This window comes from Stenella coeruleoalba (genome assembly GCF_951394435.1).
Source record: "Stenella coeruleoalba genome assembly, chromosome: 11".
Classification (NCBI taxonomy): domain Eukaryota; kingdom Metazoa; phylum Chordata; class Mammalia; order Artiodactyla; family Delphinidae; genus Stenella; species Stenella coeruleoalba.
The window spans coordinates 32,935,705-32,963,207 of NC_137157.1; the positions used below are offsets into that span (position 1 = coordinate 32,935,705).

General features: G+C 32.4%; 1 protein-coding gene across 14 annotated transcripts in view; it reads left to right on the plus strand.

Annotated features, from left to right (window-relative positions):
• The window catches only part of MGAT4C (MGAT4 family member C), a 1,054,150-nt gene that overhangs the window by 410,095 nt on the left and 616,552 nt on the right, over positions 1-27,503 (plus strand). For 7 of the 14 annotated variants that reach the window (XM_079936311.1, XM_079936316.1, XM_079936317.1 and 4 more), the window contains exon 1: positions 26,447-26,849. The exons of 6 other annotated variants lie outside the window; for them this stretch is intronic. The gene's annotated coding sequence lies outside the window, so the exon portion shown is untranslated. Of the gene's footprint in view, positions 1-26,446; positions 26,850-27,503 lie in introns of those variants that run through there. One more of the 14 variants, XM_079936312.1, reaches the window with a different exon arrangement.

Below are 27,503 nucleotides of genomic sequence, written 5' to 3' on the forward strand. Positions count from 1 at the left end.
TGCTTCTATTTTACCTTACATTTTTCTCTATTTGTTCAAATGTTTTTAAAATTGTCTATGTCACTTCTGAGAACTTACAAGCACTACAGGATCTCTGGTCTTGCCTCCTTACCCCTCCATTTTTTCCCACTGCCAAGAAAAGCACCTGATAATAATCTGTCAGTATTTGTTGAACAAATATTTAAATGAATGAGGGAGTGAACATGTTTAGTGTGATGACAAGGGCAGCATCCTGGGGTCCAGGCAGTTTACAGAAGAAAACAGTGCTCATACAACTAATACTAGCCGCAGTTAAAACCATAATAAGAAACCAAGTTTTCTCAGTTTTTAGTCCAGTTCTAATTCTACTACAGTACACTGCCTTAATTAATCATGATTCCTTTATTATGTGTTATGGCAAACTAAGGACAAAAAGAAAGAATTGTTTAAGACACCATTTCTTTAAAGTCAACTTTGGGATTAATATTTATGTTCACTTTCACTGACTTTAATAATTCAGGTGCATAAAACTTGCTCCAGAACTGTAACTCATTTGCTCTAATTTACATCTCTAAAGAGCAAGAATTTTACTATCAATAAATAATGAATCACAACAGCTGGACTTTTATAGCTGAGGAGATATATATAGTGCTATAAGTAAATCAATATTTTTATTTGTGTGATATGGCCAAAGTGGATTTTTTCTTCTTTTAAATTAAGCCTTAATGAATTTTGTAAGTGATCTTGGACTTCAACGAAAAGTTCATCAGCAAACTATAAAGGTATTCCTTTGTGAGGTATTAAAATAGAAAATATAGCAATGCTAGATGGCCTTTCTAGTAGAAGAGTACCTAGATTTTAAAGACCCAATTTGATTTTACTCTCTGATTATCCTTCCAGAAAATTTGTGAGCTAAGAATAGAATATCTCATTTTTATGGTAAAGGGATCAATGATGGGTGTGAGAAGTAGAGAAATAACACAGCATCCCTTCACACAGAGAAAAAAAGGAAAGATCTTCTCTTACATAACCTTTTTGTCACATTTATGCTGGATAATAAGTACTTCTTTTAAATGTCCAACTTCTCTCATAAAGAGGAAATAAAATATAGATCAGGAGAAAGAGGACAGAAAGGATATTTCTTATTTTTCCTCTCCTGAGTTCTTCCTTGCAAAGGAAATGTGTAAAAAAATTTCATAAATATATTTCTTAAAAGCTACTTAACTACTTAGCTATTTAGAAAAGATATTCATTTCTGAAAGAATCACTGAATAATAGAGAATCAAATAATTTTTTTCCTCAATACCCTCTAGTTGGAATTTATTCTGTAGGTGGCACATGCTGTTTTATATCATTAGAATATCAAAAAATAAATCCCAATGTGGTACTTTTTCATACTACTTAAATTTTCTTACAAGTCCTTTAATTATATACCAGAGTTACGTTCATTTGATTATTGTACATCTGTCTTACAGACAAAATAAATGAAAACAGGATTAATATCTGATCACAGTTCCTTTTTTCCTTTTATTTAAAAAACACAGAACACTTTGTTAAGAGCATCTAGGAAGAAAACAGATGTTACGTACAAAGCATCCAATATTATTGATAGTTTCATCTCAAGCTTTTTTCTGCAATTATTTTAACAAAAAGCAATGGCCTAATTTCCTCAGAATTTGTAGGAAAATGTTTGTTCTTCAATACTTATATACCCACTTCCATTCTTGTTTGAAAGAATAGAATAGACAGGCTGGTAACAACCACAGAACTGATTGAATTCTAATTAAACACTATATATTTTTCAAGTCACTATAACATTTTATTTAAAATTTAATTATGATTAGATTTTTATTGAATCATTCAATTAGTTTTTTTAAAGAAGAAACTTTATTTTAATAATAACATCTTGGTTTTAATAGTGAAAGCAAATTAACTGTATTAAAACTTTGTTTTTAAAGATAATATTCCCATTAGTTAACAAGTCATCTGTTTTTAAAATTTAACCATTGGAAGAAACTAACGGCATGAGTTGTTTGTTTCTAAAAGCTGAATTGCTCCTTGCTAAAACCCCAGGGGACTAGAGTTTTCAGTCTGACAAAGTAATAGGTGCCCTGTATATCTTAATTACATCTCCATTAACATAGGAAGAAATAGTTACCTAAGTTAGCATGGAGAGTGGAGAGAATGCTCAGCTCTCCATTGTGTTCTGTCTACAGTGAAGGCAATGTAAGGGTTCTGACAGTTGTTTGGTTCTTTTTGTCACTCATATTTTTCTGAAGCACCATGAGCTTCTGTCAAGACCTGATCATTTAGAACACTTTACTACCTTCCTACATAATCTTTTACAGGTGAATGGAAATATTAAAATGAATTTATTAATTTCTTCAAAATATGTTTGTGAATATCTATACTAGGCATATTGAATATTAATGAGAACTACTTTGCTTTTTTCTAGATGGGGAAACATATCAAATAAAGAACTACATGTAGCAATTGAAAATTTTAGTAAGAGCTACCCCATAAAGGATATAAGATGGAAATGGAATTGAAAATAACAAGGTGAAAAGGGAAGAAAGAACCTATAGCTTTGTTAACTATGTAGACACATCAAAGTTTAAAGTGAAGTAGAACAGAAAAAGAAGAAAGGAAAATGTTTCTTTATTTGCCCTTACCTGATAGAGAGATTGGGAAAAGCTATATTTAATTCTGCAATTTTATTGGAATTTTTAAAAACATTTGATAGCAAGGGATGCCCAAATAAGCATAGCTTTGGGTTTAAAATTATTTGAACCCTGACCTCCTCTTATTGTATGGGACTTTTATTGTGCTATGATAATATTCTCTTTTTACACTAAAGGCAGATATGTCATTTTTGCTAAAATCCACATTTATGTCAGAGTTTAACGTACCAAGAAGATTATTCATTTTATAGCATGTATTGAATCTTGACCAAAATAGCCTCAGAAGGCCTTCCTAAATTTGACAAATTAAACTGTTGTGAGTTAAATTGCTAGATGCATTAAGAACATCCAATAGTTTAATTTTTATTTGTCTTTTAAAAAAAAATTCTATACTATATCTTAGTTTGATAATTGGATATTTTTCTTTAGTATAATATATACTTGCATTCTAATCTCTCTCTCTCTCACTCTCACACACACACACATACACACATGCAAACCTCCCCCACGTGTGCCCTAACTCAGATGAGATTATTTTAGCCATTATGTTGGATTATTCATGAAGCTGTGGTTAGAATCACCAATTTGATTTTTCTTATTAGTTTAATCAACATCATCACAGTGTCACTATCTTCCAAGCCAATGCCTTGAAGTCATTTTACACTTTGCCTTCTACCTCAGTCATTTTTCTTTATTTAAATATTTCTTGAGTTGGCTATATTATACTATTAATTTCATATTGTTTTTTTGTCACATTTCTCCACCTTTTCTTTTTGACTGATGACTAAAAAATTTCTTGACTGAAATGCACTAAAAATGTGACTAATTTTGATGGTGACTATGAAGTAAAAATACTGTTGCAAATTTGCACACATGGAAGAAACAGTGTGGTGGAGTGAAGAGACCATGGGGTTTGTGATAAGGTCCCATTTTTTGTTTCTGATTTCTTACTTATCAGCTTATGACCTTGGACAAGTCACAGTATATATTGACTCCCACAGTATTGTGGTAAAGAGAATGTGATAAGATTATGGTGGAGCATAAGGGTTTTACAGTGCAAGGCTATAAAAATGAAAAAGTGATTTTTATCTTAAATATTCATAACAAAGTTCCTCAGAAAGCATTTTCTTATCTGGGACTAGGGCAGTGGATGGTTATGATTGGTGAAAGTCACTTATATTGCCATACTGATGGCCCTCATTAATTATAAGTTGTCCTAACCTTCATAAAAACGTTTAATTTTGAACATTAAGGATATAGCATGTATGAGTTCCTATTTCAAAAGCTGAACAGTGGTTCAGATCCCATAGAATACGATGATTAATGTCTAAGACTTTAGAATCAGGCTGCCGAAGTTCGAATGCTGCCTTATCGCTAACAAACTTTGCAACTTTGGCCAAATTACTCCATGTAATTTGATCATAATCAGTAAAGAGCAAGATGTGGTACTTTGATAATATGTGATATGTTTTAAAATTGAAACTGTCATGGAAGAAGGAGTCAATAAATTTTTGCTATAACAGTTAGTGTAGGTTTTGTTGGTGATGTTATTATTAAAGTTTTTAAAGGACAAAAAAATGTAGACTTGAAAATGACCTTCTTTGGAACTTTAGGAACCCATATATCTTAGTTCTACAGCTTATCAATTAATAAATCACATTAAAATTAATTAAATCCTTTTAAGTAACAACTGCTTATCTCATTGAATTCTAAAGAGTAGCTTATTGCTTACTACTATATGACTAAATGTGAAACATTTTCCAAGCTTCAAGTGGATAATGGAAAAAGAGAAGGTATTTAGAGTGTTTTATAGATCCTTTTGGATTTTATTTGAAGGAATAATTAGTTCAATATTCACTTAACTATGTCTAGAACTTAAAATACTTTGATCGTTCTTGGATTTAATGAGGGCTCATTTGGCTGTACTACATTCAACCATATTATGAAGTAGAGTATCTTTAAATTTCTAATTAGACAATAGTGCAGATAATTATCCTTTAAAAGCTTATATGAATACAGAACATGAGTATTTGATTCTAATTCCTAAGTATTCAAATCAAGTTTTATTATATGTAGAATAGTCATTTATAGATAAATTAGGCACAGCATTTTTTTTCATCTAAATGTTGTCTTTCCTAGTTGATGTTTATTGTGTTTGAGACTGATTTCTTGAAACGAGAATATATAACTTTATACCCAAAGGAATGTGTTTTGGATGTCATATTCTTCTTTGTGGAAAGTTCTATACCTTTATTTCCTATGCTAGTGAAGATGATATTAGGTAAAGGAAATTGAAAATGTTAAGTTTATATATATATATATATATATATGTACACACACATATATATATACACACACACAAATATGTTGAAATTTGGATTCTTTAATAAATTTTGAGATTTCTTTGGGGAAGATAATTTTTTAAATGATAATTGTCTCAAAAAAGGCTTTTCTCCTGGAAATGTTTACAGTTTTATAAAAACTAGTGTTAATAGTTTCATATTTGTTAGTGAAAAATTACTGAGTTTCTACTATGAACAGCCTACTAAATAAAGATTAAGAGAATGAGCTAGAATATCATCATACCTAAATTAAACCATCTAGGCCCAGGTGTACAGGGCCTACCTAAGATTGAAACTAAAATAGGAGAATTGAAAAATCCCTCTGTCATCAATAGCATTCCAGTACTAGGGATGGGACCAAGAATATGAAGAGAGATCCTCTTTATACAGGGACTGCTGAAAATAGAGCAGAAACGCTGAGAAAAACCTTATAGCAACCCACTCCCAATATAAAACACAAAAGTACATCAGCTATCTGCTAGAGAAATTTGGAGACTAAGGTGAACTGAAGAGCCTATATCAACCACAAAACCTCAAATCCAACTTAGCTATTGACTTAACACCCATAAGATTGTTCAAAAAGAAGCAGCAGCATGCCCTTTTTAGGCATAAATTCTATTTACCTCATATGATACAATATTAAAATAATACATAGTGATAAGGAATAAATAAGCAGAAATGTACAAAAACTTTATGGATAAAATTTTAAGATTTTATAAAAGATATGAAAGAGGATATTCTGAATATAGAGATACACTATTCAGTTAAATAAAAAAACAATATATAGCATATTATAATTCTCTCCAAATTGATCTATAGATTCAATGCAATTGAATTAAAATCACAAATGTATTTTGTAGTGTTTGACACGGCAGTTCAAAAATTTCAGTGCAAATGTTTAAAAATAACCAAGTGATACTTAAAAGAGTGCCTTTTTAGTTGCTTGATAAGACAAAGATGGAAGTGAAAAGAGAAAAATCACCATTTCTTTTTTATTGTTGCTGTTACAATTGTCTGGTAAATGCATAGGGAAAAAATGAAATTGGATCCTTAACTCACACAAAATACATTTAAAATTTTAAAGAAAATATGTAAATGTGTAAGTGTAATAAATGCTCAAAATAAAACACAAGAAGCCATATTCATAATGTTTACAAGGATTTCTTTGTACAGGATAAAAACTAAAAGTAAAAAATATTCATAAATCATCTGACATTGCAAACTTCTATTTATTAAAAAAACCTAAGGGAAGTGAAAAAATGCCATAAACTCTTCTGGAACACATTTAACTGTTGAAGGATTTGTTACTTTACAGAATATAAAAAGAATTTTTATGAATCAATACGAAAAGAAAACAAACACTAGAAAAATAATGAAAAAAATTTCAAAGAAGAAGAAGCACAAGTCACCTATAAACTTTGAAAGAGAAAGATGTGTGTGTATGTCTGCACACACATATATATGTAATCATAGGTAATGTAGGGTGATCAGGGTAATGTAGAGTAAAACCTGTGTTAAAAGAAGGTACTATTTTCTACTCACCAAATGAGCATCTTTTAGAAAACAGACATTGGTAACAGTGCGTGTGGAACAGCAAGCACTTTCAGTCACTGCAGGTGGAGTGTTAGTTGGTACAATTACTATGGAAAACTGAACACACTTATCTTAAAACCTAGGGATTCTACTGCTAAATATTTGACCCAGAAAATCCCCTATACCTCTGCACCAGATATATGTATGTATATATGTGTGTGTGTGTGTATACATATATATATATATATATATATATAATGAATGTAAATGTCAGCATATTTGTGGTTTGTCATAGTTCTAAACTTGAAACTATTTAACTATCCATTTAGAGTAGAATGAATAATTTGTCATTAATTCATACAATGGACTACTTTTTAACAATAAAAATAAATTACAGCTACATACATATGAATAAAAGAAAGAAGTCATAGAAACATACATACAGATTCCATTTATATAAGATACAAAAATATGCAAAACAAAGTAGTATATTGTTTAATGGTGCTCATATTTTGAAAAGAAAATACAATTTGCAGAACATTAATGTATATCTTTACCTCTGGTGGATAGGAGGGAGATGAGATTTAGGAAGAACAATAGTGTGTTTTGAGGTGTAGTAATCTGTTTCCTGGCCTGGATACCACTATAATGTTACTTTCATAAGACTTTATTTTATCACTTTCAACAGTGTACATGAACATTTTAATATAGTCTTTGTATGTTTGGTACGTATTTTTTTTTTTTAATATTTTTTTTGAGTCGGACCATTTTTAAAGTCTTTACTGAATTTGTTACAATATTGCCTCTATTTTATGTTTTGGTTTTTTGGCTGTGAGGCATGTGGGATCTTAACTCCCCAAACCAGGGATCGAACCCACACCCCCTACTTTGGAAGGTGAAGTCTTATTAACCACTGGACCGCCAGGGAAGTCCCACATATTATTTTTTAAAACTTTATTTACATTTGGTAATTTCTCATACAATAATATATATTTGCTTATATATTGCATGAATATATAAATTTAATAAATTATACTTATTTAATATATCTACTAACATTTTAGCTATAAATTCACATATCAATTTTTTAATAAAATTTCAAATATAGTTTAAAATAAATAAATATACTTAGTATTAAATAGTACTTAAATATAAAATATATGTCAAATAAAAACATATGAAGTTATATAAACATTCTCTTATAGTTAATTTATAGCTATTGAGTGTGTACTAAGTGCAAGGACTAGTGGTATATATTGGTATATAGGCACATAAGAGTTAAGCATAGATACAGTTGCAAACACAAAATGCTTGCCTCAAAATTTAAAAATTAAAATAATTAGATATATTGAATCTATAAGAGCATCTGAGCAAAAAGCACTTTTAACACTAGTTATCATTTATTCATATTAATAAAGGGAACCATATATCCATTATTTTTCTTGAGACATAGACAGATGTCATTTTGATTTAAGAAATATTCAAGTTTTATTATAAACAAGTTTTTATTGTAACTTTGGAAATGTGTGATTATTCTTATTCATGTGTGGATATCTAGCATAAAATCCTCTAACATTTTCATATTTTTTTCTTTAGTGAAATAGTCTAAAAGATAATGGTTTAGCTAAAATTGCTCTATAAAAATGAATAAATTTGGGGCTAGAAATCTGACATGGGTTGTAAAGACATTACTAGAAATGGAAGCAGGGTAAATTAGATGGACTAACACATTGTTTGGGGAAACTGCTATGTGAACTCGCACAAAAAATATGTTATGCTGACTTTCATGAAAGAAGTGAGCTGGGCTTTGTGGGTGACAGTTATGGTGGAGAATAGAGGAAACAATTTTCAAAATATTACATGTTCTACCAGTAAAATTGTTCTACAAGTGCTAAAGAATCCTTCTGGATATGGTAATGTGATTTGCCTATTAAAAATTATTGAGTATGAGAAAAAACACGCACACACATGCACACGGTCCTTCAGTGTTATTTTCTTAGACTGATACGAGAACAACAATTGTTAGAAAACATGTATGCTATATGCCTGCAGTGCCGAACGAGAATACTTTCAAAGGGTAAAACTATATGCTATTTTTTTATTTCATAATATTTATTTTATCTTAGTTTTATTTATTTTAACATCTTTATTGGAGTATAATTGCTTTACAATGGCCTGTTAGTTTCTGCTTTATAACAAAGTGAATCAGTTATACATATACATATGTTCCCATATCTCTTCCCTCTTGCGTCTCCCTCCCTCCCACCCTCCCTATCCCACACCTCTAGGTGGTCACAAAGCACTGAGCTGATCTCCCTGTGCCATGAGGCTGCTTCCCACTAGCTATCTATTTTACGTTTGGTAGTGTATATATGTCCATGCCACTCTCTCACTTTGTCACAGCTTACCCTTCCCCCTACCCATATCCTCAAGTCCATTCTCTAGTAGGTCTGTGTCTTTATTCCCGTTTACCCCTAGGTTCTTCATGACCTTTTTTTTTTTCCTTAGTTTCTATATATATGTGTTAGCATATGATATTTGTTTTTCTCTTTCTGACTTACTTCACTCTGTATGACAGACTCTAGGTCCATCCACCTCACTACAAATAACTCAATTTTGTTTCTTTTTATGGCTGAGTAATATTCCATTGTAAATATGTGCCACATCTTCTTTATCCATTCATCCAATGATGGACACTTAGGTTGCTTCCATCTCCTGGCTATTGTAAATAGAGCTGCAATGAATGTAAGGCCAGAAACTATCAAACTCTTAGAGGAAAACACAGGCAGAACACTCTATGACATAAATCACATCAAGATCCTTTTTGACCCACCTCCTAGAGAAATGGAAATAAAAACAAAAATAAGCAAATGGGACCTAATGAAACTTCAAAGCTTTTGCACAGCAAAGGAAACCATAAACAAGACCAAAAGATAACCCTCAGAATGGGAGAAAATATTAACAAATGAAGCAACTGACAAAGGATTAATCTCCAAAATTTACAAGCAGCTCATGCAGCTCAAAAACAAAAAAACAAACAATCCAATCCAAAATTGGACAGAAGACCTAAATAGACATTTCTCCAAAGAAGAGATACAGATTGCCAATAAACACATGAAAGAATGCTCAACATCATTAATCATTAGAGAAATGCAAATCAAAACTACAATGAGATATCATCTCACACCAGTCAGAATGGCCATCATCAAAAAATCTAGAAACAATAAATGCTGGAGAGGGTGTGGAGAAAAGGGAACACTCTTGCACTGCTGGTGGGAATGTAAATTGATACAGCCGCTATGGAAAATGGTATGGAGTTTCCTTAAAAAACTACAAATAGAATTACCATACGACCCAGCAATCCCACTACTGGGCATATACCCTGAGGAAACCATAATTCAAAAAGATTCATATACTATATGCCATTTTACTAAGTAGAAAAAATGGGGCTCTTACACTATGCTGGCTCCCATCTGTGTAGCTGTTCCCTTGCACAGTAGTAGCAGGATTGTGTTTACAACAAGCATGCATAGTATAATTATACGATTTGGGTGATTGAATTTTTCATTTTGGTATCATTGCCAATATTTTGTGGTTGTGAAAACTTACAAAATTGCTATGAATTATGTTTAATAAGGGAGTATTTTCATGGGGTGTAACTTGTTTAAAAACGCTTTTGAACACAGCGTATTTCCGTTACTCTGTGAATCTAATTTTGTAACACCGCATTTCTCACCTTGTACTCTTCAATGTTTCTGTAAGCTGTTAGAAGCCCTGCTAGCAAAAGCAACTAATTGCAGTTTGTCAACACAGACCTAGTCCAGAAAGGGCAATGCAGCCTTCTCTCATAAGTAAAAAGTAGAAAAAAAGGTCTCCAAAGCTCAGAATCAAGCACAAAAAGAGCTTTTATTAGCGTCCTTCCCACCAACACATACTTTTTAAATGGTTTTAATTAAAGTAGTTCTAAGGGAGAAAGCTTTATAGTTTATAAAGTATGACAATATGGGATGTAAGTATTTGGTACCCCTTAACATATCCTTAAAAATTAATGAACCAGATTGTAAAAGAAATAATATTTATTTTGTAGCAGCAGAGGTATACTTAGCAAAATGCACAAGGACAAACATACAACAGTAACATTTGGTTTGAAAAAAGAGTAATGATTTAAAATATAAATTAAACTTACCACAAAAATGCAACATTATATCTGATGGAAAGTTCCTTTCAGAAACAACCTGGAGTATAAGAGATAAAAATAATCTGGGTATCAATTTTACATATAGGAAGTGTTTTTTACCTACTTAAGTAAAAGAGAAACATTTTAGAATTCCTTTTTTTAAATTAACTAGAGATGGATACTGAAGTCATAGGCCAAATCATAGTTAATATATGATATATTGAATTTGATATATATATATATATATATATGCATAAGTATATGTAAATGCACCCCCACATGTACACATATGATATTGATGGTTATTCTCATACAGGTAATATATGCTTCTATATAATACAAGTTCTTTCTATGTAAAATCTAGTACTTACTAGAAATATAATTATTTCTGGTATGTGATCTTAAAATGTTTCAACAAATTTCATAATCTTGTGACCTGTGAAAATTGCCTTATGTATTTAAAATGATAATCATTTAAAGCAACCTAGATGGATTCACATATAATTATCAAAAACATCACATGCAATACATTGATTTTTTAAATAAAAATCTATTTTTGAGCAGCACAATATCAAATTTTGAAAGAGGATTCTGATGAAACTGAAAAGTAATATACTTTTAAAATAAATAATGATTTTTTCCATAAATGATGCACATTATGCTTAATGGATTGTTATTAAAAATTAGGGCATTCAGAGAAGATGTGATTTGAAAAGTGGTATGAGATACGAGATGAAAAACCTCTAATACTCAGTGATGAGTGGTGTGCTAATTAAACTGCATAATCAAGTAATGTCAAGGATTTAAAAAGATTATTATGCAGTTGCTTCAGAATGAGTGTGGAAAATGAGTGAGGATTAGTTACTGTTTACTCCTTTAAAACTTCCATGCATTCGGGCTGGAGGTGGTAAGCAGGAGAATAAGAAGAAAGTACTACAGACTAGCCCATCTTCTCTGCACTTGGAAACTCCTCTTTCCATCTTAATCCAGTCTTTTTGTGTGGTCTCTTTGAATTTGCTTTCCTTAGTACAAATCTATTATTTCACTAAATGTTGTGGTTAGCAGTTACTCCTCAGTTTCAAACTCCGAAAATATGGCTATTTCAAGGCACTAGGCTCCCCATCCCATTTAGGACCTAGAAGGTCACCACAAACCCACAGCACAAAATTCCTTTACATGTATAGAGTGCAAAAACAAATGCATGGGATACCATTTAGACTGTACTCATCTCTCTTCACTTGCGTTAGAGGTTTTAGTAAACTTTCATTTTTATTTGCGGTGTGGCAGTCCTTATTAGTGAAAACATTATCTTTTAAATACAAAGCAAAACTGCCTTATTATTTGCAGCCATAAAAATAGTGGTTATATTCTGCTTTAGCCATTCAAGAATTGAACATCTTAGTTCCGAAACCTTTACTATGCACATTTATGGAAAGGTGGACTGGAGACAAGGTTGACATCCCCCTCATATTTCTTCCTGAGAATGACTGGATGCTAGCAATAGCTGTAAACAACTTTTTGCAATTTGAAGAAGGCCAATATTAGATAAGAGAATTTGTGTACACTGGAGTATAAGCTCTGCATGAGCAGGGGTTATTTCTGTCTTATTTAGTGTTGTAAGCTTTGTGCATAACCTATTACATGGAACATAGTTGTCACTCAATATACATATAAATAATAAAAGGTGATATTAGATAGGAACTTTATTTTAGCGACAATAACTTATTTCCTGAGACTTTTTTTTGGCATAACATTCTCATTGTTAGTGATGATGGTAGCAAATAATACTAGTATCTTAGAGTATTTTAACAAATATTATGCACCAACTATGTACAATACACTGTGCTAGTGCCTGCTGTTGCTGACTGATGACTATACCTCTGCATAGACTATAACTTGAAGGGAAGTGTGTAAAATGTGCATGTCTGATGGTTCCATGTGTACTTCCTTAAAATGACCATGCTTTTTGCATCTTATTTAATTTGTTTAGCAGATAGTTATAGTTTATATGTAAAATTACATATTAATACAGTTTTTTAAACAGTCCAAAATAAAAAATGACTGAACTTCTAATTTTTTTTTTTTGTAATATCCCCATATCTCCTCCCTCTTGCGTCTCCCTCCCATCCTCCCTATCCCACCCCTCTAGGTTGTCACAAAGCACCGAGCTGATCTCCCTGTGCTATGCGGTTGCTTCCCACTAGCTATCTGTTTTACATTTGGTAGTGTATACAAGTCCATGTCACTCTCTGAACTTCTTTTTGAAACCATTTTCTTTAACAGACTAATGTCTATTTTACTCTATAGGTTATATGTTTTATTTTAACATAAGAAAATAAAACAAAAATAATGATTGACAATTGAAACAGTATAACTTACAGTGCATAGAAAAGTTATCAGCAAATATAAGTTTATTGTAAATTCAAATCACATTCTTAGAATTTGTAACCATTCTTTCTCTTATTATTTCATCTCTTATGATGAGCTTGCTTCATATTCTGTCATACATTTTAAAAATCTCAGTAAAGAGAGATTTTATTCTGACATTGTGTTCTAGCAACTATTCTAAAGTCTGAAATCTAAAACATGTATTTAATGACATGACTTAAAGAGAACTGAAAGAAGTTCTGGTTTCAGCTCCAACATGCAAAGAGCTTAAAAGTTGTCACTCGTGTCCCTGTAACAACAACAACAACTGAACAAAATGAAAATGAAGAACTTTTCTTGAATCGTCAGATAAATGAGCTTGCAGGGGAAACCACTACCCTGAAATCTGAAGAGACAGTAAAGGTTGAGAATCATAGCCAAGGTGGGCTTCCCTGCACCAGAAGCCATTGGAGCTATAAGTGCTAGGAACGTGCAAATGGCAATTGTGGTGAGCTGTTGGAGGCTGAAGGTAAGCAAGCTTGAGTTGTGAGAAACTCCTGGGAACCACAGTCTTGGGAGGCAGCATTTATGGCTTTTACTCCCAGGAATGTCACCAGTTTCTCATGGTGAAGAACCCATAAAAATCCTCTTGTGACTTTGGCAGGAGTAGAGAAACATAGAACTTGATATTAAAGGCCTAGTTGCCTCAGTTCCTATTACCCCATATATCATATCTGTATTCTACCAAAATATTACAGGGTATGCTAAAAGGTAAGAAAAAACATAGTCTATAAGATAAAAGATATACAGGAGAAAATCTACATGAACTTTGGTTCATTTATGAGATTTTAGCTTATAACACCAAAGCATAATCTGTGGAAGAAAAAATTGACAAGTTGTTCTTTATTAATATTAAATACATACCTGCTCTGAGGAAGACACAAAATAATAAAACAACGAAGCAAATGCTGGAAGGAAGTATTTTCAAAACACATATCTGATAATTTGTAGCCAAAATATGTAAAGAACTCCTAAAAATCCACAATAAGAAAACACACAGCCAGATTTAAAAATAGGCAAAAGATCTGAACAGACACGTCAGCAAAGAAGATATACAGATGGTGAACAAGCACATCAGAAGGTGCTTAATATCATTTGTCATTTGGGCATTGCTAATTAAAACAGCAATGAGAAACTACCACACACCTATTAGGATGGCAAAAATCCAAAAAACTTACAAATACTGGTGAGGATGAAAACAACAGAAACTCATCATTCATTGCTAGTGGCCACTTTGGAAGACTGTTCTACAGTTTCTTACAAAGCTAAGCATAATTTTATTATATAATCCATCAATCACACTTCTTGGTATTTACCCAGCTGAATTGAAAAATTATATCCCAAGAAAACTATTAGGTGAATCTTTATAGAAGTGTTATTCATAATCAACACAAACTGGAAGCAACCAATATGTCCTCTAACAGGTTTGAATGGACAAACAGAATATGGGTGCCTCAATATAATCGAATATTATTCAGTGATAGAAAGGAATGAGCTGTTAAATGATGAAAAGACATGGGTGAATTTTAAATGCATATTGCTAATTAAAAGATGCTAGTAATAAAAGGATACATGCTCTATGATTCTAATTATTTGACATTCTGGAAAAGGCAAAATTATAGACTGTAGAAACATCAGTAGTTTCTTGGTTTTCAGGGTAACTAGAGAGTTGAATAGATGAAACACAGGATTATTTTTAGGACAGTTAAGCTATGTTTTAATAATAATTTAATCGTGAATACATGTTACTATATATTTGCCAAAACACATAGAAATTTACTGCACAGAGTGAACCCTAATATATGCAAGCATAAAATTTGTTGGGGAGGTCAGTCACCCAGGATGGAATGAGAAAGTGACAAACACTCTAACTCATTACAAATACATGTAATAATCTCACAGAAAGAGGGGTGGAGGAAAAAGATGCTGACCTAATTAACTTTGGAGGTGATTAGAATCTGTATATAAGCCTGTACTTTAGATGATAAATTTGTTTCTGTAGGGAGTGCATGTTAACAATTCTGATACCACAACACGTGTATAATGGACGTAAACAATTAAATTAATGGGTGGCTGATTGTAGGTGCCAAGATTATCATGACTGGAGTTGGAGAGAAAGCAAAGATCTGCTTACTTGGAGCAGGTGAAAGAGGGGTAGAGTAAGGTAATAGAAAGGAATATAAAGCCATCTGCAGCTAATGTAGACACAGATTGTTACACATAGAAACATTTATCAATATGTGTTTATACATGAGTTAGTAGATACACATATATTTCCTTAGTTTACCACTTCAGAGAGCTAAGAAACAAGAACACCCCAGTAACAGTGAGCAGCCCTAGCATCCAGATATTGGGTTCTTACTACCATTCTCAATAAAAAGAATGAGGAATCCTTGGGAAAATGGCTGATTGTAGGATGGGGTAGGAAATATACACATTAGTCTAGGGCATTTTACAGCCTCAGAAAATAAGTTCTCCAAGAAAAATCCACAATGATGGGCGTATGACAGAAAGACACAGGAGCCTACTAAAATGCTCCCAGTGTCCAAAGCTGAACAATTTGAACAACAAAATAAAGTAGTATTGGATTATAACCTAAAGTTTAAAATAAATATTTATGAGTCCATACTGATATAAATGATTAGCTAAATAAACAGAGAAGAGACAAATCTATGCAGAAAATTTCCAGATAATTTATATGCTCTACCTTCAAGGTGGGGAAGAATAATTCCCCATCCCCATAGTAACTTAATTCCAAAGAGTACAATATGACAAGAAACTTTATTAAAAAATATTAACCTTATAGTGAAGAAACTTGACTAACACTACTTCTGCCAGTTGATCAAGGTTAACATCAACAGTGATAAGTCATGTCTATCGTATGCACTCTTGATCTGAAAGGATAAAAATGGCACTTTCCCCCTGTGGTCTTTCATGAGAAACCAATAAGCCAAGGATAATCATGAGAAAAAACATTAGACAAATCCCAATTAAGGGATGTTGTTCAAAATACTTGACCAGTACTCCTCAAAACTGTCAAGATTATCAAAATCAAAGAAAATCTAAGAAAGTGTCACAATCAAGAGCAGCCTAAAGAGACATGAATAGCATGTGAAATGTGGTATCCTAGATGGGATCCTAAAACAAGAAAAGAAAATTAGGTAAAAACTAAAGAAATGTAAATATATTATATAATTTAGTTAATGTATCAGTATTGGTTTCTTAATAATTTTGGTGAGTATGCCATACTAATATAAGATTTTAGTAATAGTGAAATTAGTTGAGAGGGTATATGGGAAGTCTCTGTAAAATCTTCACAAATTTTCTATAAATTTAAAATTGTTCTAAAATATAAAGTTTATATTATGTTTTATATATATATATATACAGAATCTCCCATTTTTTAATAAAATTAGAAAATAATTTTGCAGTTTTAATACTTTGAATGCTTTGCATACATTAGTGACAAATTAAGCAATATCCATATGTTCTAGATATCTGTAAGGTGGCTTTTGAGTGTGGGGCTACCTTCCCAGTTTTCTTACTATGGCTACATCAGTATTTATTTACCTTTCAAAAAATATCAAATATTTATTCTTTGAGAGCACATTGTTAAATAGGATGTTTAGGAAAATTTAAGCTAATGATAGGCTTGGTATATTTTTCCAATAAAATTGAATTTGAAATTATTGGGATAATGATTAAAACTTCCTGTAATCATATTAAACCATTTAAAATGATATCTTGGTAGTGTATTCATAGTTAAAATGAAGGATTAGTGGTGCTTAGAGCCTAACTGGAGAGCATAAACTCCTTTTTTGATAACCCTTTTTATTTCATATCTTTTAAAATTGACGTTGTAATTCCAGGTTTGGCATATTTCATTCAAAGTTGATACTGTTGTGAAAACTGCAAAGTGTTGTCTAGGGTCACTGGTGTATCCACTTGTATGGCTTCTAAAGATAGCTTCCACATTTGAGAACTCTTGGATTACTTTCTAAAGGCCTTTTTATATTGTTCATAGTCTGTTGAATTTTGAAAATATGCTAGAGAACTAGAAGCATTTAAAAGTTTTTTTTAATTATTATTTTTATTATTTTATTTTTGGCTGCATTGGGTCTTCATTGCTGTGCACGGGCTTTCTCTAGTTGCGGAGATCGGGAATAGTTACCATGCCCTTGTGTGTTTTGAATGGCTATTTTCAAGAGATTGAATGAGACTTTCCCTAATATACAATGATTGTTCACTCCACCGTTGCTGAAGAATAGGTTTGACCGTGCTCTTTTAAGTAGGATATAGCCAACTATTGTTATGAAATAACTTTAGTTTCTCATCAGATTTGCTCCTCCATAATATATTTGTTGACTACTAAATCCCTGCTATGAATTCTTAATTGTTCTCTGTTTATAACTCTCTTATGTCATATCATGTTTTGCCTTGTATATAATTTTTTCTCATTTGATCAATTTTATGCTTTCCTACTGAATTGTTTCTAAGATCTTATAGGAATAGTTAGTATTTTTCTTTATTACCTGGAGTGCCTAACACAGTGATTCAATATAATTATTAAAATTTTGGCTGGAAAATGCTATGTAAAGATATTGATATTCCCAGGTTTTTCCATAGATGAAGGCATAGTATGGTATGGTGGAATGAATACTAAACTAAAAATATTTGTTCTAAATTTTCTATCACTGACTTTGGGGAAGACAACAAACTAGGAAATAAGAAGGGATTGAAGTACATGATCTCTAAAGTTCTTCCATAAATTTAAATTTATATGATATTAAGATACACCCCCCAAAAGATATCACATGTCCCAGATTTCACTGGAGCCTTAAAAAGAGGCCCCCAAATTAGAAAATACTATGAAATAATTGTGTAGAAGCTCTTCATTCAGTCATTTCACAATAGGGAAGGATATATTGTTTTCATGATTATAACACTCAACTCTCTCACCAGTCTGGGAGAAGATCCAATAAAGTTGGCTATTGGTGTATAATTTTAACATTTTTTCCACTCTCTATAGTAAAATAAGCTTCTGCATATTCCCCCAAATTTCTTTTCTATAATAACAAGAAATCATCCTAAGTGTGTCTTTTGGCCTTGAGCATGGCCTTGGCATAGTTTTATTTGAAATTGTATTATTTTTGTCTACATGAAGTTCATAGTGTTCTCTTATACACTTGTACTTTTTTAACTTTGAAAATTGGCTCAAATATTTTTTGAATCATGAACAAACATGGATCATAAAAATATTAAATTTTTAAGATTTACACTAGAATGTTCAGTGTTTTGACAACAAATCTGATGACATATGCTATAATTGTCACTTTAGAGTTAAAAATGTTGTTTAATAACTTTCGTAACTGACTTCAAAACTTACATCTAACACAAGCCTTATTGATATATAAACTATTTCAACTGCTTTATTTGTACCCAGAAATATATCAAATGTTTAAATGATCTCTTAAATTGTGTTTACCTACCTCATAAACTGCTTAACACTGATTTAAAAATACTTTTAAGTAGTTTAACAATTTTTTTAAATAGCACTTTCTGACAAAACAGTTTGTTGTTTATAATAAAATCAAACTCTCTTGAATCAAAGATGTCAGTTCTAATAGGATTAGTATTATACTTTTCTCAAGTCATTTATAAGTACTCTATTTTCATGGAAATCAGTAATAATTCATGAATAGATAACTGGGCTGAAGCTCTTATCTTTAGTGTTTGAATATAAAGGATAAATGAGAAACTCATTTATTTTGGAAGAACAAAATATAGTTTGCTAATCCTATTGGATTTTTTTTTCAAAGTCAGGGTTCACATGTTTAAAGAAACTTAAGACATCTTCCATGTCTTTTGCCTTATCACTAAATCTATTGATGGAATCTTTGAAGAATTAATATTTCAGCTTTCTTGAATACTCCAGGTACTTGAATTTATGCTCTTCAGTCCAGGTTATAATGTATAACATAAAATGCTGCCAATTTTAATATAATTATCAAGAATATTTTACTTTGAATTAAACAAATAAAAAAAGGTAATTTTTACTTGGTAAAATTACTTTGAATTTACCAATAAAAGGTGTTTAGTTTTAGGAAATAACTGAATGAAATTTCTTTCCTATAGATTTTAATTTATAATATTAATATGAATTCAAGGCCTATCATTGACTCTTGTTTTTGTAAGTATATTCTCACATATTTTTGCAATGATTTTTAAAACTCATTTTCCACAGAAAACATATTTTAAAATGTATTTATTATGATTTTTAAATTTTAAATTGTGACAACATAAAATTACCATCTTAGTCACTTTTAGTATACCCTTCAGTAGTGTTAAATACATTCAGATTGTTGTGCAATCAATCTCTAGAACTCATTTCATCTTGCACAATTGAAATTCTGTGTGTGTGTGTGTGTATGCATGTGCTCCTCATATATATATAATGAACTTATATATATATATATATGTAAATTCCTTATATGTATATGCATATTTCATACATATATTTTTCTCATAGAGAGTTTGGAGGGGGAGATATATCCTTAAGGTGTTAACAATGCTGGATTCATGCATTTTATTCTCCTTAACCTTTATATTCAGATTTTTCTACAGCTCTTTTCTGTTAGAAGAAGAAATACAATTTATGTTTGTTTAGACACCTACATTATTAACCCAAGAAACTTAATGTTTTTATCCCATTATTTTAAGATAAAATAGTAATAAATAATAATAGTAGTTATCCTATAACTCAGAAGCAAGACATGTTTCTTCAGATTATTTACTATGTCATACAGAAAACAGCATATATGTTCAATGCTTTGATTCTAACAATAATTTGGCTTACACTTAGGAAGATGTTTAGAATGTTTCACCTCTGATTTTTCTTATCAGAGATGAATAATGATTCAATATTTACTTTTGGACTTTTTTTGTAGTAAAATATACATAACATAAAATTTATAATTTTAACCATTTTTAAGTGTACAGTTCAGTGGTATTAGTATAATCATATTATTATGCAATCATTGCTGCTGTTCATCTCCAGAACTTCATAATCTTTCCACACTGAAACGCCATACCCATTAAATAATAACTCCTCATTCCTACCGCCCCCAGTACCTGACAACCACCATTCTACTTTCTATCTCTATGAATTTGACTAATTTAAGTACCTTATATAAGTAGAATGATACAGAATTTGACCTTTTGTGCCTGGCTTACTTCTTTTTTGTATATATATATATAATATATATATATATATTTTTTGCATTATGCGGGCCTCTCACTGCTGTGGCCTCTCCCATTGCGGAGCACAGGCTCCGGACGTGCAGGCTCAGCGGCCATAGCTCATGGGCCCAGCCGCTCCGCGGCATGTGGGATCTTCCCGGACCGGGGTATGAACCCGTGTCCCCTGCATTGGCAGGCGTCCTCTCAACCACTGCGCCACCAGGGAAGCCCCCGTATATATTATTTTTTTATTCTCATATTTATCAATCTTTTCTTTGTGTCATCGTTTTTTCTTTTTCTTTTCTCTTTTGCCGTACCGCGGGGCAGATTAAACCCATGCCCCCTGCAGTGGAAGCTTCAGAGTCCTAACCACTGGGCCGCCAGGGAATTCCCTGTACCTGGCTTATTTCACTTAGTATAATGTATTCAAGCTTCTTTCATGTTGTAGCATGTGTTAGAATTTCCTTCCTTTTTAAGTCTGAATAATATTCCATTGTATGTATATTCCACATTTTGTTTATACATTCATCTTTGTTGGGTACTTGGGGTGCTTCCACCTTTGGGCTGTTGTGAGTAATGCTGGTATGAACATGAGGACACACATATCTGTTTGAGTCCCTTTCAGTTCTTTAGGGTATATACCAGAAATGAAATTGCTAGATTATATGGTAATTCTATTTTTAATTTTTTGAGGATCTGCCATACTGTTTTTCATAGCAGTTGCAGCATTTTACATTCCTAATAATATTGCACAAGAATTTTGATTTCTCCATATCCTCACGGACACTTGTTATTTTCTGTTTTGCTGGTGGTAACCACCCTAATGAGTGTGAGATGCAGTTTCATTGTGGTTTGGCTTTACATTTCCTTAATGATATTGATATTCAGCATCTTTTCATATGTTTATTGACTGTTCATATATCTTCTTTAGAGAAATGTCTATTCAAGGTCTTTGCCTATTTTTTAGTTGGGTTGTTTACTTTTTCATTGTTGAGCAGTAGGAGTTCATTTTACATATTCTGGATATTAACTCCTTATCAGATATATGAATTACAAATATTTTCTACAATTCCATGAGTTGCCTTTTCTTTGCATTTATTGTGTTGTTTGACACACAAAGTTTTAAATTTTGATGTAGTCCAATTTATCTATTTTTAAAATTTTCTTGCAGATGCTTTTAGTGTCATATACAAGAAACCACTGACTAATCCAATCTCACCAAGATTCCCCCTAAGTTTTCTTTTAAGAGTTTTACAGCTGTGGCTTTTAAATTTAGATATTTTATCTATTTTTAACTAATTTTTGTGTATGGTATAGGGTAATTGTTTATCTTCATTCTTTTGTATGTGGACATATAGTTTTCTCCACACCGTGTGTTGAAAAGACCATCTTTTCTTTATGGAATGGTTTTGGTACCCTTGTAAAAAATCATTTGACCGTATACATGGGTTAATTTCTATGCTGTGTGTGCTGTTCTACTGTCTTTATGACAGTACCATGCTATTCTGATGACTGTGGCTTTGCAGTAAGCTTTGAAATCAGAAAGCATGAGACCTCCAGTTTTTATTTTTATTTTCAAGACTGTTTTGCCTATCAGCGGTTCCTTGAATTTTGATGTGAATTTTAGGATAGATTTTAATATTTTTGAAAGGAAATGGCATTGGGATTTTGATAGAGATTGTATACCAGTCCATGTACACTGGATGTCTTTCCATTGATTTGCTTCTTTAATTTCTTTCAATAACACTTTGTAGTTTTTAGTATACAAGTCTTTTACCTCATTGGTTAAATTTATTCCCAATTTAAATATTTATTAGATTTTATAATGTAAATCTGTATTTCTCTTCACACAATGATGTCAGTTGAAAAAGCGGTTCATAATCTCTAAAATATTTATCTACTAGATTTGTTTCTTTTATTTATAAGCAAGATACTATGTCTGTGTTTATTATTTCTTAATTTATTATGTTGCAACCATCCCCTGTGTTTTAAGGTCAGTCACTCTAATAAATTTTTAAGGATAAATAAGTTATTAAAATTTAAAACTGTATAAATGTGGAGCTGATTTTGTTATAAAATATGTCACATTTTTGGACTGCTACATATATTATAAAATAAAACTAACTGAAAATGAATTATTTAAAAAATCATGTAGAGTAGCAAAAGGAGTAAATCTCCTTTCTGATTATTGCTATTAAAACTAAATTTTGAATGATAAAATTAATTTCGCTGTGCATTTAGGTGCTTTAATTTTTTTTTTTTTTTTGCGATACACGGGCCTTTCACTGTTGTGGCCTCTCCCGTTGAGGAGCACAGGCTCCGGACGCGCAGGCCCAGCGGCCATGGCTCATGGGCCCAGCCGCTCCGTGGCATGTGGGATCTTCCCGGACCGGGGCACAAACCCATGTCCCCTGCATCGTCAGGCGGACTCTCAACCAGTGTGCCACCAGGGAAGCCCTAGGCTCTTTAATATTTTAATTGAAATTGTAACTTGGGGGAAAAAAGTTTTTTATGATGGAGTTTGCAGAGAACCATGAATTCAACAAGTACAAAAAAAAAAAAATTTCTATGTAGACATACATCACAACTATGCAATGCAAATCAAATGCAACTCCTTTCCACAGTTTAGTTTTGCATCATGTTAATTGAAGAGAATATGAAAAGTAGAGTCTATCAGTAGGAGAAAATTTTAGAATATTTCTAAAAAGTTAATAAGATAGTTTCAAGGTCTTTTTTTTTTTTAAGATAACAGGATAGAGGAGAAATGGAGCAAGACCAGCAAACAGAAAGAAGCAAGAGAATACAAATAGTAAAAAAAAAAAGAAAAATATATAAGAATAAATTGGAAGGGAAAACAAAAATAGAGAAACAGTAAAAGTGAGAAGTAGAAGGGTATAAATGAAAGTATCAGGAAAAAAAATAGATTTCAGGAGAAAAACTGAGAATATAATATCTACAACCAACTCAAAAGACATAGATATACACAAACATATGGAAAGCTAAAAGCAGGAGTAAATCATTAAGGAAGGGAGAGAGAAGAAGGGAGGGGAGGGGAAGGGAGGGAAGAAAGGATTCCAAAAGGGAATATGCCTTTTACCTGCGAATTGACTACATTGAGATGGTTACCAAACCATCATATAAGAGACAAGCATTAGCTCAGAGGACAAAATTGACTGACTATGAGGGAATCAGGATGATTTCAAAGAGAAAATATTTAACAAAAATATTCCACGATATAAGAGAGTTCTCTAGCCACATAGTTCTGATGAAAAATTCTAGGTAGAAGGGCCAGCATATACAGAGGCTTTAGAGGTAAAATCAAATAATGTGGTTTATTAGTCTTGTTTTTTTAGTTTGCAATCTGGTCAGGGTAACTGTCCATTGAGAAAGCCATGTAGTCAGATCTTGCTATTTGAAAAGGTCATCTAGAGGACCTGACCACTTGATTGACCTATGAGCTGGACCCAGGCAATCAGGGCTCCTCACATCTCCCCATCTTTGAAATGTACCTTCTGCCCACTGTTCCCACAGTGGGAGCTGTTTTCAAGGATGCAGCCTTGAGAGAGCAATGTACTGTTGAGACCATCTGGACAGTATACCTGACTGAACAGAGTAAGGCTTCTGTATAGACTTTTAAACTTCGGGTGGTTAATAGAGATCTACTTGTCTTGCGGCCACCCAAGACAAGTCTCGTATGTAAGTTCCCTTGCTTATTAAACCTGCCCCCTACCAGTCTGGACTGGTCTGCCTCTTTCTCCCATCTCTCCTTGCCCTCTCTGTGTGTGGATCGTTTCAGATTTCACCTGGGAAGCTCCCAAGTTTGTGAGCCAACACTTCCTGATCATTTTAAGAATTTGGAGCATTATTCTCTATGAACTGGCAGCTGCGTAAGAGGTATTGATGGAGAAAATTACTTGAAACAGAGAGTTCAAATAAAAGATTCTTGCCATTATGTAGGTAAGAGATGATGAAACCTAGAAATATACCATGAAAGCTAGAAATAGCAAAAGGTATTTAAAGAAGGTAGGATCAATGGATAATAAACTGGATATTAGAAGTAAACGAAGAAGGGGTGAATCGTATGACTACTAAGTGTTTAGCTTGGCTAACTAGGTGTGCAGTAGTATTTTCTACCTGACTAGCATGACATGAAGAGTAATCTTTCTGTAATGCACTGATTATTTATCTTTCCCACTTAGGAACCCTCAGAGATAAAGTCCAAGCTCCTTTATATAGCATAAAGGACTCATTATCTCTCCAGACACATCTCTTCCATGCCCTTCATACCTCACTCTACACTCCAGCCATACTGAACTATTTCATTTATCCAAATGTGATATGCATATTTCCCTTGGGGCTTTGTTCTCAGTGCCTGGAAATATTCCTTATCCTTTTAACCAAGGCTTGCTTGGCCTTTTCTAAATGTTACTTCCTACAAGAGACGATTCCTAATACTTCAAGAATAGTTTAGATATCACTCATACATAATTGCATATAGCCCTGAATTTATCACTGCAATAAGTGCTAGTAAAATTGGCAGTTTCTAAGTGGAGAGAGACATCTGAAATTCTTAAAGTGTGCCTAGTTTAATACTGTAATTATCTATTACATTATCTGGGATGCTCAATGCACATATGTGCTATGTAGTTGGATTTTCGAATCAACTGTCAGTTATTGGATATATTAACTTTTATCTTTTTTTCATTTGCTTTATGTATATTCAGCGCTAAGCACCTTAGTCTTTTTTAAAATGGCAATTGAGAGTCATAAATAGCCTTTTCCCCTTCCTCCCTCCCTTCCTCTCTTCCTTCTCTCCCTTGTTTTTCTTTCATGGTCTTTGAAAATCTGCTAGATAACTATAGTTCCCAACTGGTATGCTGAAGCTGCTTCTTTCCAGCTCCCCTATGTTTTCCCCTCAACAACAGCTACAGAGTTGCCACTTCTGAAGAGGGAGAAGGGCTGGAGGCATTTGCTGTGCTGTGTTCTATTTTGTTTCTCCTATTTCTTCTCCCCTCCACCTTCTTGAGTAAAGTGATCAGCTATAGCTACAGGATGAATGGAGGAAAAATAAAAATATTCATTTACTTCTTCTGTTGGTTCCCAGGGGATTATATTATCATTGCCTCCCTCACAATATATATATCCCATTTTTGTTGTGGAAGCAACAATTTGTTTATCAAATAATCAGACATAGAGCATTACAAAATACCATGTAGAAAAGTATAGAAAGTTAAGATTGGGTATTTTAGCCAGCATTTTAAAAAACGTACATATACTCATGGATTATGATGCTTTTTAAATGCTCTTTCTGAAAATGTAAACACTGTTTCATATAGAGGATCCAAATAAAGAAATGGAACTGAAAACTTTGATAACCCTTCTTCCTGTGTTTTGTGTGTTGCTAATATTCCACATAAAGTGTTCTAAGTCTCGAATCCAGAATATTATTAAAATTCTGAAAGAATTTTCTAATTTAGGGGAAATTGTCATATAACAACATATTCAACTGAAACAGAATTCAGAAGTGACTTGTTTTTATTTTTAATAGAAGGGAATAATTTATGTGATGGTTTTATTTGGAACATCTTATTTTCTTTAGGAGGATATTCGGAGTCAATATTTATGTCTGTGGTCACATATTAGGAATCTGCATTCCCCTTGTTCATTTTTATATAACTTCTGCATTTTAGCTGATGTTTAAAAATGATACACTTCTAAGTGGATCTGCATTACAATAATTGTTAATAAAAATACAATTATTTATGTTCAGTTACTGTGATTTAAAACAAAACCCTCTACATATTATAAAATTCATAAAATGACTTTAGGATGTAAAGAGGATATTTCCTGTACATAAATGATCCTTAAAACTGCAAAAAGGGATACGATTTAATATGTTAACTGAAAACTTTAAATGTTTCTCTCAGATAGAAATGTATATAGCATGATAGTATGGATTCTGGACTGTAGTTTGAAAGAAAGCAACAGTGAAAATGAATTTCATGCCAGTAGACACTTTAAAAACTGGATTTAGCAGCAGTCACATTAGCTTAGATAATGGGAGAATTTTTCTTCATTGAAAATGCTCTGTGTCTCTTAAGAAGAACTTACTGAGGCAGCCTGCCATCTAGCTTTTTCACAGAAAAACAGGCTTACAGACTGCAGATGAGAGTCTGGAGCAGCGACAATTTTAACTTAGCCATTCCTAATTTATCTCAAGCATATTCAATTCATCTTCACTGCTCTATGCACACAGGAACACCAGATTGCCTTCCCTGGGGAACAGAATGCAACCAGGGATCTAGAGAGCTGTCACATTCCAAGAAATATTTAAATTGTGCTGATTTTCTTCTGGAGAACTGAGCACAGGGAATGAAACTCTCCATCAAGTCATAGCTTTGCGGGCAATAGATCAGAGGATATTGCCAGTGTTCTAATGGATTGTTGTTATCGGGCAGGTTTTCTCTGAAGGTACGTAGTTATTTTCTCAATTCATTACCCTCTCCCTATTTATCAGGTAATGATCTAATGAGCTGGGGATCCAAACCTGTAAAAAAGAGAGATGTTAAGTAGTCGGTATTGACTAAAGAATGACACCTTATTGCTGCATGTTTATAGGTGAATAATCGGATTCCTTTACTAAAGATTAGTAGGGTATAGTTTGAATTGCATTATCAGCAAAAATAGGCAAAAACAGAACCGTGCTGCAGGCATTATCATAAGTTCATATTAATTCTCTTGAGCATTTTCTTTTGTAGCTGCAATATATAATGAAGGGAAATACAGACTTTAGAAACTCACTTAACCTTATACATGTTTTAATCTTTTTACATAATCATGATATTTTCTCCATATGTTCCCAAATACAAAACTTTGTCTCAAATGCTGTTATTAATTTTGGGGTCATTGATGCTTATGATATATGAATATATGAAGGACAAAAGTACCTAAAGAAACTCCAGTAGAGTCTTCAAGAGAATATTATGTCAGTGTGCTTTGTTGGCTTTGCAGCTCTTTATTTTTGAGTTTGCAAGCATCTTACTAAAATAAATTGCTATAGTTTAAGTTAAAGGCACATACTATAAAGATGTATTATTCAACTTTGTTCTGTGAAGCGAAAACCTC